The sequence below is a fragment of the Carlito syrichta genome, unplaced genomic scaffold (assembly GCF_000164805.1).
Source record: "Carlito syrichta isolate Samal-C Ts95f unplaced genomic scaffold, Tarsius_syrichta-2.0.1 Scaffold309310, whole genome shotgun sequence".
Taxonomy (NCBI): Eukaryota; Metazoa; Chordata; class Mammalia; order Primates; family Tarsiidae; genus Carlito; species Carlito syrichta.
In genome coordinates, this window is record NW_007253406.1 from 47,890 (window position 1) to 60,177 (window position 12,288).

The window sequence follows — 12,288 nt, forward strand, 5'->3', positions numbered from 1 at the left end:
CAGAGGGTGTGAAGCAGTCCCTCCCAGAACTAGAGCAAAAAGGAAGAGACCATGGTCAGGGAGCAGAGAGTGCTGAGATCTGCAATTCCCTTGACAATCAGTCTCAATGGCTGGTCTGGTGGACACACATAGAAAGGGAAGGGCAAGGAATCCTGACGTGTTCCAGTGATGATGCCCACCATAGATAAGATGCATCATAGGAACCAGCCCGATTGTTCCACAGAACTAATATTTACAGGTTTTGTTTTCTCTGTTTTTTGTTGTTGTTTTTATTTTGAGTCAGGATCTTGCTCTGTCACCTGGGCTAGAGTGCATAGGTGCAATCACTGCTAACCACAACCTCGACCTCCTGGGTTCTGGTGATCCCTCCACCTCAGCCTCTCAAGTGGCTGGGACTACAGGCATGAGCCACCATTCCTGACTAATTTTTTTGTTTTTTGTAGAGACAAGGCCTCGCTATGTTGCTCAAACTGGTATGACATTTCTGGATCCAAGGAATCCTCCCGACTCGGCTTCCCAAAGTGCTGGGATTACAGATGAGAGCCACTGCGCCAAGCCACATCAGAGGATTTTAAACAGAGAAATGACATTGTCAGGTCTGCATTTTCTGAAGATTACCCCAAGGGAAAATGGAGGAGGACTGGAGGGAAAGAGACCAAAAAGACCAAGGAATGATCCAGAGAAATGACGAGGGCCACCACAGGGGCAGGACTGAGATAGTAAGAGAAGACAGAATTATTTCGGAAATAGGAGGCAGGGTGAGTTGGAACTCATCACTGCTTAGATGAGGTAAAGAAGAGGTGAGAGTCTAGGCCGACTCCCAGATTTCTCCAACAACTGATGAATAGCAAGTGAAAAGGCAAGGGAAGGAGCGTGATTGGGAGAGTGGGTGAAAGAGGAAGATGTTTTCATGGTCAGACGTGGTGGCTCACACCTGTAATCCCAGCACTTTGGGAGGCCGAGGTGGGAGAATTGCTTGTGTCCAAGAGTTTGAGACCAACCTGAATAACATAGAGAGACCTTGTCTCTACAAAAAAAAATTTTTAAATTCATCAGGTGTGGTGGCATGTGTCCGTATTTCCAGCTACTCGGGAGGCTGATAGGAAGGACCTCCTAAACCCAGGAGATTGAAGCTGCAGTTAGATGTGATTGCACCACTGCACTCCAGTCTAGGTGACAGAGTGAGACTCCACTTAAAAAAAAAAAAAAAAGAGGAGGCCAGGCTCGGTGGCTCACCCTGTAAACTCAGTACTTTGGGAGGCCAAGGCGAGTGGATTGCCTGAAATTGCAGGTTCAAGACCAGCCTGGGTAATTTGGCAAGACCTCATCTGTACAATAAATCAAAAATTAGCTGGGCATGGTAGCGCACACCTGTAATTCCAGCTACTTGGAAGACTGAGGTGGAAGGATCACCAGGCCCAGCAGGTTGACGCTGAGTTGTCCATGGGCGTTCCACTGCACTCCAGCCTGGATGATGGAGACTCCAACTCAAATTTTTTTTTAAAAAAAAGAAAAATATTTTCTTTTAGACTTTACGGGCATCTGGGTGAACTTGGTTAGTGACCACAGAATGGTCAGATGCAGAGCTCAGGCAAAAAGATGAAGACTGAGAGACAGGTTGTAAAGTCACACACATAGAAAGCAATTAAAGACATAAAAGAGAAAACTTTGACGTAGAAGCTGTGCTTTGAACCTAAGAATTTCCTTGACTGGCACAAGGAAATGAGAAATTTTATTGCAAATACATGGGTAGCAACTTCCTTGTGAAGAATTCTCAGACTTCTCTGAGCAAAGTTAAGGCTTCCCACATGCATTAGTTAGCTAGGGCTGCTATAACAAAATGCCAGACATCACTTTCTTAGAGTTCTAGAGACTGAAAGTCCAAGATCAAGGTGTTGTCAGGTTTCTTTTTTTCTGGGCCTCCTTGATGTGCAAATGGCCATGTTCTCACTGCTTGTTCACATGGTCATCTCTCCATATGTGCATACGTCTGGTGTCTCTGTGTCTTAATCTCCTTTTTGATTAATTAATTAATTTGTTTGTTTGTTTAGAGTTGGAGTCTCACTCTGTCGCCCAGGCTGGAGTACAGTGGCACACTCACGGCCTTGACCTGCTGGGCTCAGGCGGACCTTCCACCTCAGCCTTCCAAGTAGCTGGAACTATAGGCAAATACCACCATGCCCAGTTAATTTTTTGACTTATTGAAGAGATGAGGTCTTGCCAAGTTGCCAGGCTATCTCGAACCTGCGGGTTCAGGCAATCCTCTCGCCTTGGCCTCCCAAAGTGCTAGAATTAAAGCCATGAGCCACCACACCCAGTTCTATTTTTATTTTTATTTTTTGAGTTGAGGTCTTACTTTGTTGCCCAAACTGGAGTACAGTGGCACAATCACTGCTACTGCAGCCTCGACCTGCTGGGCTCTGGCAATCCTGCTTCAACCTTCCAAGTAGCTGTAACTATAGGCACACGCCACCATGCCCAGCTAATTTTTTGATTTATTGTAGAGATGAGGTCTTGCCAAGTTGCCCAGGCTGGTCTTGAACACATGGGTTCAGGCAGTCCTCTCACCTTGGCCTCCCAGAGTGCTGGGATTATAGGCATGCGCCATCGCACCCGGCTCTATTTTTATTTTTATTCTTTTGAGTTGAGGTCTTACTTTGTTGTCCAAACTGGAGTGTAGTGTTATGATCACTGCTATTGCAGCCTCGATCTGCTGGGCTCAGGTGATCCTTCTGCCTCAGCCTTTCAGGTAGTTGGAACTACAGGTATGTACCACCATACTCAGCTAATTTTTTGATTCACTGTAGAGATGAGGTTTCACTGAGTTGCCCAAGCTGGTCTTGAACCTCTGGGCTCAGGCAATCCTCTCACCTCTGCCTCCCAAAGTGCTAGGATTATAAGCGTGAGCCACTGCGCCCAGCTCATATCCTATTCTTACAAGGATGCTAGTCAGCTTGGACTAAGGCCTACTCTGAAGATTCAGTTTTAACTTAATTGTCTCTATAAAGGGCTTATCTCTAAATACAGTCATATTCTGAAGTACGGGGGTTAGTACTTCAACATACGAACTTTGGAGGAACGGAATTCAGCCCATAACACCATGGCTGGTCTAGTATGCATCTCTGCCTATTCTTCTTGCGTGTGTTCCAAGCCCTCAGCTACATTGTCCCTCCCCTGACCAGACTCTGAACTCCTTCCAGGTGTAGGCATTTGTCACTCGTCTCTGTGTCTGCAGTCACTGAGGTATCACTGCTGCTTTCAAAATGTTATTTGAAAGCTTGAACGCACTCTAAATTCAGGAAGAAACACTGCATTAACAAAACAAATTTTTCCTAGACCAGAAACAGATGGCCCAAGGACAAATTCCAGCCCACAGATGTGTTTTGTTTGGCTACATTGCTTCTGTTTTGTGAAATCAAGAGATTTCATTTTTTTAAAAAATCTGGAGTTTCGTCTTCTCTCAAAAAAAATAGGAAGATGTGGGAACTCAAAATTTTGTTTCTGCGTCACGAGAATCAGTTTAGATTTATCAGTGGCTACCATCCTTTTCTTCTCCTAATATTTATTATGGATATTGTAATGAATTTGCATGTGGCTACCATAACTTAAGCAGTTAAAATTTTGCCAATCTAATTTCATCTATTCTACCAATTTTGGAGGGATTTTTTTCTTAGTATTTTAAAGCAAATCCCAACATTTTAATATGCCTTTGTAACTGAAAAAGATTTTTTTTGCATAAACAGTATGTCATTGTTATATCTTTAATTTAAAAATAGGAATAATTTCTTAATATAATTTAATATACAGTCTATATTCATATTTTTCCTGTTATCTCACAAATATCTTTGTAGTTGATTTGTTCGTATCATGATTCAAAATTACTCTTCACACTTGGTTGTTAGGCCTCTTAAAACCCCTTTTTATGCTGGGCATGGTGGCTCATACCTGTAATCCCAGCACTTTGGGAGGCCAAGATGGGAGGACTGCTTGATTGAGCCCAGGAGTTTGAGACAAGGCTTTGCAATATATCAAGACCTCATCTCAAAAAAAAAAAAAAAAAAAATTAGCCGGGCAAGGTGGCACATGCCTATAGTTCCAGCTACTGGGGAAGCTGAGGGTTAGGCAAAAAGATCATCTGAGCCCAGGAGGTCTTGGCTGTGATGACCCGTGATCATGCCGCTGTACTCTAGCCTGGGTGACAGAGTGAGATCCCGACTCGAAAGGAAGGAAGGAAGGAAGGAAGGAAGGAAGGAAGGAAGGAAGGAAGGAAGGAAGGAAAGAAGGAAGGAAGGAAGGAAGGAAGGAAAGAAGGAAAAATAACCTCCTTTTTAGAATTAGTTAAGTGTTGAATAAAAGAGTCATTTGTTCAGTAAACTATTCCAGATGCAGAATTTGACCTCTACTTCCCCATGGCCTCGTTTGATTTGTTTCTCTAGCTCCTATACTTCCTGTGAACTGACAGTTTAATTCAGAGCAGTAGTGTTTAATGTCACTACTGCTCTATCACTTTCTGCAAGGGCAGGGAATTCTTCATACCAGTGTTGTTCAATAGACTGACCACAGCCCAGTGTGGCTAGTGAGGCTTTGAAATAACTGAGTACAGATGTATTTAAGGGTTTAAATTCAAGTAGCTACATGTTGTTATGATATTGAATATAGAGGTTTGATTAGAAATTTGGTTTAATTTTTAGGCAGGACTCCTTTACCGATGGAATGTGTGGCCCATCATGTGACACATGTCCCACCTTCAGTGACATTAAGATTGATCTGTGAGTCAGGTGGTGCCAGCATGATACCACCATGGAAAATCCCGTCAGTCTGGATGTGGTGGCTCATGCTAGTAATCCCAGCACTTTGGGAGGCCAAGGCAAGAGTTTCACTAGAGTTTGGGAGTTCGTGACCAGCCTGGACAACATAGTAAGACCCTGTCTTTACAAAAACAATCAAAACATTTTTTTAAATTAGCTGAGCATGATGACACGTGTCTGTAGTCTCAGCTACTTGGAAAGGTGAGGAGGGAGGATCACCTGAGCCCAAGATTTCAAGGTTGCGGTGAGCTATAATCATGCCACTAGACTCCCGGGCTCAGAAGATCCTTCCACCTCAGCCTCCTGAGTAGCTGGGACTAGAGGCACCAGCAACCATGCCCAACTGATTTTTTTTCTTTTTTTGTAGAGAGGAGATCCAGCTGTGTTGCCTAGGCTGTTCTCAAACTCCTGGGCTCAAGCAATCCTCCTGCCTCAGCCTCCCAAAGTACTGGGATTATAGGTGTGAGCCACCATGTCCAGACAACTCTAAGATTAGAAATTATCTTCTAGGAAGAAGGGGCCGGCCTTCGAGCGACAGTGACGCAAGATGGCAGCCACCACCGGCTGGAGAGTAAAAGTCCCTCACAATTTCTGACTGTTGGAAGAACTCGAAGAAGGCCAGAAAGGAGTAGGAGATAGCAGAGTTAGCTGGGGTCTAGAAGATGAGGAAGACATGACGCAAGATGGACGGGAATGATAATTGGGCCTTCAAGAACAATTTATGAAAACCGAATCTACAGCCCTAAAATAGAATGTGGACCTAAATACCCAGAAGCACCTTCCCTTTGTAAGATTTGTAACAAAAATTAATATGAATGGAGTTAATAGTTCCAATGGAGTGGTGAAGCCCGGAGCCACATCAGTGCTAGCAAAGTGGCAGAACTCGTACAGCATCAAGGTTGTCCTGCAGGAGTTGCGGCGCCTCCTGCTGTCCAAGGAGAACGTGACGCTTCCCCAGTTGCCTGAGGGACTGTCACAGCAATTAGGCCCACCAGCCGCAGCACCCTCCCCGTGCCACTGATGCCGCAGCACCCTCCCCGTGCCACTGATGCAGTCTTCATTTCCCACTAGAGTAAATTTGTAGATAGGTCTTGTAGACCTCAAAGTACTGAAAAGGAAGGTCCCATTCAAAGGCAAATTGCAGTATCTTAAGATACTGCAATTTGTAAATAATACTAATTTTTTTGTCCATTTGAAATATATAAGTTGTACTATAACAACAACAACAAAAAAGAAATTATCTTCTAGGGTGAATCAACCCTACAATTATTATGTAAACACAAAAAATGATCAAAATAATATAAATATAAAAATATTTTGTCAGTCGAGCTCAGTGGCACAGCCTGTAATCTCAGCACTTTGGGAGGCCGAGGCGAGTGGATTGCCGGAGCCCACAGGTTCGAGACCAGCCCGGCAACTTGGCGAGCCCTCGTCTCTACAATAAATCAAAGATTAGCCGGGTGTGGTAGTGCTTGCCTGTAGTTCCAACTACTTGGGAGGCTGAGGCAGAAGGATCGCCAGAGACCAGCAGGTAGACCCTGGGGTGGCAGTGAGTGTGCGACTGCACTCCAGCCTGGGCGTTGGAGTGAGCCTCCAACTAAAAAAAAAAAAAAATTTGTTCATGGACTTTCAACCTTGAAAAAAAGTAAAATTAAAATGCTTTGATAAAAAAGTGATACATATAAACTTTATTGTATATTCATTTTATTGAACTTGATGGAGCTTTTTAATATATATATCTATGGATTTATGGATGAATAATACTCATTAGTAGAATGAGTACAGCATTAGTTACATTCAAATTTTTTATTTTTATGGCTTTAATTGCTGAGAAATTTTATTCACATAAATAAGTAGACAGGAATAGAAGGAGCTTTGTTTTTAGTGGTATCATTCAACTCTTTGAATTCCTTCTGAGATTGTTTGAAAAATCATAATGGTGCTCTAGCATCAAAAATATCTTTAAGCTTTTTCCGCCCACTCTCCCCAGTGGTGCTCCACCTGCACTGCGCTCGCTGCAAGCTCCAGGCTCTCCTAAGTTAGCGCCGCTGCAGTCTCCTTTCCGCCGCGGTCATGATGACTTACCGAGACCTCATTAGCCGTGACTAGGGGATGTTCTCCGACACTTACAAGATCCGGGAGGTGGTGGACAGGTTGTGTCTGGAGATGGAAGAAAAGATGTTCAATAGGACAGAGAGTAACATTGATGACTTACTCATTGGTGGAAATGCCTCCTCTGAAGGCCCCAAAAGCGACAGTAATAACTGGTGTTGATATTGTGAGGAACCGTCACCTGCAGGAAACCAGCTTCACAAAAGAAGCCTACAAGAAGTACCTCAAAAATGTCCTGAAATCAATCAAAGGCAAACTTGAAGAACAGAGACCGGAAAAAGTAAAACCTTTTAGGACAGGGGCTGCAGAACAAATCAAACACATCTTTGCTAATTTCAAAAACTACCGGTTCTTTATTGGTGAAAGCATGAATCCAGAGGGCAAGGTTGTTCTACTGGAGGACGGTGAGGAAGGTGTGACCCTACATGTGATTTTTTTCTTTAAGGATGGTTTAGAGATGGAAAAACGTTAACAAATTTGGCATTTACTTTGAATCTATCGCCTGTTATCATACCTGGCTGCTGCTCACCATCCACACAGTGCCAGGACTTAAGACAAATGAGACTGATGTCATCGTTAGCTTCATTTATTTTGACCATGATTTATTTGCAGTGGAGGCATTGTTTTTATGTCATGTAGGTTATCCAAAAATAAAATGAATTTAAACTCAAAAAACAATTTCTTTTTGAGTTGGAGTCTCACTCTGTCACCCAGGCTGGAGTACAGTGGTGCACTCATGGCCACCCCAGGGTTGACCTGCCAGGCTGCAGCGAACCTTCTTCCTCAGCCTTCCAAGTAGCCGGAACTACCATGCCTGGCTACCATGCCTGGCTTATTTTTGTGATTTATTGTAGAAACGAGGTCTCACCAAGTTGCCCAACCTGGTCTCGAACCCCTGAGCTCAGGCAATATTTTTAAGAATCTAATCGTTGACAACACAATAAGTCCCCCTTCAATTTTATTGCAAGACATTAGCAACCATCTGACTTGCAAAGGAATTTTTAAACCCAATTATTTGAGTCATTCACATTCTCATTTCTGGAAAATATACCTAAAAGCTTAATATTTATTAAGTGGCTATTAATTACATTTATTTAGAAGAAGCTTATCTTTCAAGCTAAAATTGTACTACATAAATGATTAAAAATAATCCCATAAAATTGAACATTTTTCATTATGACTTTTTTTTTACTATTTACTGCAGAAATAGTCATACTAAATTTCAATACTGTATAGATTCGAAGTGTCTTAAAAAGATAACAGATGTCTAGGTGCGGTCATATATGGCCAGGCATACACACACACACACACACACACACACACACACATTCAGTTAAAAATGAATAGCATTTCTTAATTACCTATTTAACATCAACTCTTTCAATCTGCACTAGCATCAGATTTCTTGCTTTCTCCACCAGAGGTGAAACTGAGTGGAGAAAAGAGTTATCACTTCCCACTTCTTTGTCCTAAATGACTCAGAATCTTCATTTCACTCTGCTTTGCATAACTAGCCACACAGATGTGCTAAAAAATAAAACTGAAAGCCAGGCATGGCGGATCATGCCTGTAATCCCAGCACTTTGGGAGACAGGGCCAGAAGGATCACTTGAGCCCAAGAGTTTGAGGCCAGCCTGAGTACCATAAACATCATCTCTACAAAAATAAAAATAAAAAAATTAGCTCACTGTGGCGGCATGTACCTGTAGTCCCAGCTACTCAGGAGACTAACACAGGAGAATCACTTGAGCCCGGGAGTTTGAGGTGCAGTGAGATGTGATCATGCCGCTGAACTCCAGCCAGAGCAACAGAGTGAGACCCTGACTACAAAAAAAAGGTAATGGATGAACCAAAAGACAGATACTGCGATTGATCAATAGATCAGTCAATCTATAGACGTAGCTATATGTATAGATTAGATATATAAATATAGATATATAGGTATAGATATATAGCTAGAGATAGAGATATATATAAGTTCTGTCTTTTTGTTCTTTTTTCTTTTTGAGTCAGAGTCTCACTCTGTTGCCCATACTGCAGTGCAATGGCACATTCCTGGCCACCACAGCCTTGACTTGCTGAGCTCAGGTGATCCTTCTGCCTCAGCCTTCCAAGTAGCTGAAACTACAGGCATACACCACCATGCCTGGCTAACTTTTTTTTTTCTTTTCTGAGTCAGAGTCCCACTCTGTCACCCAGGCTGGAGTGCAGTGACACGCTCACAGCCACTCCAGCATCGACCTGCTGGGATCCGGCGATCCTTCCACCTCAGCCTTCCAAGTAGTAGGAACTACAGGTGCCCTCTACCATGCCTGGCTAATTTTTTATTTATTGTGGAGATGAAGTCTCATCAAGTTGTCCAGGCTGGTCTCGAACCTGCGGGCTCAGGCAGTCCTCTTGCCTTGGCCTCCCAAAATGCTGGAATTATAGGCTTGAGCCACAGTGCCCAGCCACAGCTAATTTTTTGTTTTGATTTATTGTAGAGACGAGATCTCTCCAAGTTGCCAGGCTAGTCTCGAACCCCTGGACTCAGGCAATACTCTTGCCTCTGCCTTCCAAAGTGCTGAGATTATAGTCTTGAGCCTCCTGTCCTTTTTAAAAATCTTCCCCAGATTCCTAACTAAGGAGTCTGGGGAGTCACGGTCTACAAACCATAAGTCTCATCAGATGGGTTTTTATTAACCCTATGTAATGTGGCTCACTTTCCAACCTGACTCTGGCATAACATCACATAACAGATAAAGAAGGAAATACAAAATATTTTATGATCTTAAAAGCTGCCTCTTGGGGAAATTTGCATCCGTATAGAATCCCTTTCCTGGGGATTCCCAAAGTCAGACACCTTTTTTTTTTTTGAGTTGGAGTCTCACTCTGTCACCCAGACTGGAGTGCAGTGACCGCTCCCGGCCACCGCAGCCTCGACCTGCTGGGCTGCGGTGATCCTTCTGCCTCAGCCTTCCGAGTTGCCGGAATTACAGGCGCATGCTACCACGCCCGGCTGATTTTTTGATTTATTGTAGAGATGAGGTCTCACTGCCCAGGCGGGTCTGGAACCCACGGGCTCAGGTAATCCACTCACCTCAGCCTCCCAAAGGCACGGGATTACAGGCTGAGCCACCGAGCCTGGCTAGTCAGACACCTTTTAAGACATTTGCTGTCTATTCTCTTTCCAGGCTGCCACCTGTGAGACTTCATCTACATATCAAGAACTTTTGCTTCTTCAAACCTCCTTATCTTAACTCAGCATTTCTTTTATTAATTTCAAATTATTTAGACAGAGCTTAACCCTTTCTACCAATTGCCAATCAGAAAATCTTGGAATTCAACTATGATGGAATTCAATCATAGTGTCCCTCTCACATCCCCGTCCCCCACTTGGAGATGTTTCACCTTCCAGGAGTTGAACAGCATAAACTTTATGTATATTAATTTATGTTTGTCTTATAGCTTCTGTCTCCCTAAGCAAGGTGTAATTCAACCATTTGGGGTATATGTTCTCAGAACTTCATGGGTCTGTGCCATGGGCCTAAGTCACTCACAATTGGCTCCAAATAAAACTCTTTAACTAATTAATTAATTAATTTGAGTCAGAGTCTCTGTCATCCATGCTGGAGTGCAGTGACACAATCACACTCACTATAGCCTCAAACTCCTGGGCTCAAGTGATCCTCCCTCATCCTCCCAAGTAGCTACAAATACACACTACCACACCATCATGCTACCACACCTGGCTAATTTTTTGTAGAGGCAGGGTCTCACTATGTTGCACAGGCTGGGCTCAAGCAATTCTCTCTCCTTGGCCTCCCAAAGTTCTGGGATTATAGGATGCCTGACAAACCTCTTTATTTTACAAAGTTTGGCATTTTCATCTATCTATCTATCTATCTAACATCATCATCTATCTATGTATCTTTCTTTCTATCTATATACAGTTTCATTTAATAACTGAAACAATTATGTATTTGACAAAATTAGAACAGCAAATCATCATTTGCAAAAGAAAAACTAATCTTAATTGAACAAAACATTTAATTTGAGGCATTACATCCTGATTACATTTGGGAAATATTTGTCATAACTATGGTTTCTAAGAGTACAGTTTAATTTTGTATGAATTAACAATATAATAAAAGAGGTGCTAAGTCACTAGTAAAGTGGATCTAAAGAGTGTTTCAGTGATTACTCTTAAGTGCATTACTTCTGTAAAATTCAAAACACAATCCAGTCAATCTGTATCTAATTAGTACATTTTATGAATAAATAAATGAGCAGAGAATTAGTTAACAAGTGACAACCAGCAGTAGACTTATCTCCAAGCAAGAACAATTGTGAATTTGGAGCAACTACAGGATTATAAGAGTAATATTTTGTTAAAAGCAAAAATAATTCTACTGGTCTGAATAAATGGTCAAGGAAAAACACTAGCTTACCCTCAATATATGTTCCTTTTCTTTGAAGATATAACATGGATCTCTTAAAAGTAAACATAAAACGTGTTTGCCTTCCTTTTCTTGAAATTTTGATGAATACAACACCAGATACACACCAAGACAGTGAGTGGCAGCAGCCTCTGAGCTAACCAAGAGTGGCATACATGCAGAGAGAGCTTTCTTCCTAGATAACAGGTATTTCTCAACCCAGTCTCTTCAAGTCTTGAGTATTCAAGTCAGACAAAGCATAGAGCTTCATCATGGGTTTGTCACCTACGTGAGATAAAGTGTCAGAGCCTCCATAATCCTGCCAACAGTCTTTGCTCTGCTTTTAAGAGAATCTTCCCCAGAAGGACAAAAGTCAGGGAATGGAAGAGACTAAACTGTTGAAGGGAAATTGACATTTCTCCCGCAGCTTCACTTCCTAATATACCTGAATTCAAAACAACCTGTTTTTTTTTTTATGTTTTTGTTTTGAGTCGGAGTCTCACTCTGTCACCCAGGCTGGAGTACAGTGGCATGCTCACAGCCACCACAGCCTCGACTTGCTGGGCTCAGGCGATCATTCTGCCTCTCCCTTCCAAGTAACTAGAACTACAGGTGTGCGCCACCACGCCCAGCTAAAACAGCCTGTTTTTTAACACCATGTTTTACCCTCAACTGAAATACATATCACATAGTGGAAGACACCAAGCATTCCCATGGGTTTTATGGTGCTTTGATTCAAGAAAGCTTCTCCAACACCAATAGCCTAAAATAGCCTGTTGTTTGGTCCTCCTCAGGTTTTATACTCTGGTAAAACACCATAGTAAGAGCCAGGAGGAGGGAAAAGCCTACTGGTAACGTATAGAAAGTCTATTTTTTTGTTTGTTTGTTTGTTTTTTGAGTTGGAGTCTTACTCTGTCGCCCAGACTGGAGTGCGGTGGCCGCTCCTGGCC

General features: G+C 42.6%; 2 pseudogenes; both read left to right on the forward strand.

Moving 5' to 3' along the window:
- The first annotated feature begins 5,355 nt into the window (after nucleotides 1-5,355).
- LOC103269579 lies at nucleotides 5,356-5,829 on the forward strand (annotated as a pseudogene).
- A 1,052-nt stretch (nucleotides 5,830-6,881) lies between these two features.
- Nucleotides 6,882-7,392, forward strand: LOC103269580 (annotated as a pseudogene).
- Nucleotides 7,393-12,288: the final 4,896 nt, after the last annotated feature.